The sequence below is a fragment of the Rhipicephalus sanguineus genome, chromosome 8, assembly GCF_013339695.2.
Source record: "Rhipicephalus sanguineus isolate Rsan-2018 chromosome 8, BIME_Rsan_1.4, whole genome shotgun sequence".
Taxonomy (NCBI): domain Eukaryota; kingdom Metazoa; phylum Arthropoda; class Arachnida; order Ixodida; family Ixodidae; genus Rhipicephalus; species Rhipicephalus sanguineus.
In genome coordinates, this window is record NC_051183.1 from 75585108 (window position 1) to 75586300 (window position 1193).

Genomic DNA, 1193 nt, shown 5'->3' on the forward strand with positions numbered 1-1193 from the left:
GCCCCACCTCCACCGTTCAATAAGGTCATCCTGTCATCTCTCTTAACAATTTTTTATTTAGTTTTTTATTCATCCACTTATTGCTTAAAAGAAACCGAACGAGCATTGTTACGGCCACTAATATACGTTTTCCAGGCACGGACACTTCGTAATGCAATTAACGTGAAAATATGCTTAGTATGAAAGGAGATCTACCCGCTCAACCCCCTCACCCCCGCGTCCCTCCCTCTCCTTCTCGAGGCGTGCGGGAGTAAGTGTTGCAATTCGTCGCCCGTTCCTCTCATTTTGACGAAGGACCAAGCAGTTACCCTCTGAACTTTGCGCATGGCACGCATGCTTCTGCAGTTCGTCCTTCGAGGGAGTAAAGCGCCCTTTTTCGGATGAACTGCGAAGTTACTCCCGAAAACATTTTAGAGTGTACTATAACTGCATAGATTGATATACTAGCTCTCTATCTTAGTTATGTCCTACACTGACAGCTTTCACCCCTACATTTAAAATGTTGAATTCATCGTCGCCATTCATTAGTAATGCACTTCATGCCAAGGTGCGAATGTAGATCAACATATAATAAGTCATTCTTAATGTGAATTCTGTGTTAACCTAATTTTAAAAAATTCGCGCTGCTTGCACTGAGTCGCGCAAAGCTGGGCTAGAGGGGAGCTGGTCGACACTTGGCTGATTCTGGCTTTACCAGACAAGTGTCTACACATGCATTCACAGCCGCCGATGCACGAAGTGTTCACAGGGATCACATTGTAAATCACGAGTATATAGACCAAGGTGTGATAGGGTTCCATTGAGTATCGCTTGGTAATTACAACACCAAGTAGGTCACAACCCAGTAAATCACAACGCCAAATTAATCACAAGTACCAATCACAAGTAAATCACAACACCAAATTGAATCTGCTTCGGCAGGATAATTAGAATAATTAGCTTAATAGCACTGTAACGGAAAAGCAGCGCGAGAAGACAGGGACGGAAGGGGCACACATAAACGCTCGTGTGTGTACCACTTCCCTCCCCCTATATTCATGTGCTGTTTTTTTCGTTACAATGCTACCAAACCAACCAGCCCCGACATGCAATAGCTTAATAGGTCTTAGTGGCACATTGGAGACTTGGTCCTGATCAGCTTGCATCCCAAGTCAGACTAGCCTTAATATAACTTAATTAGCTTAATTAGCCTA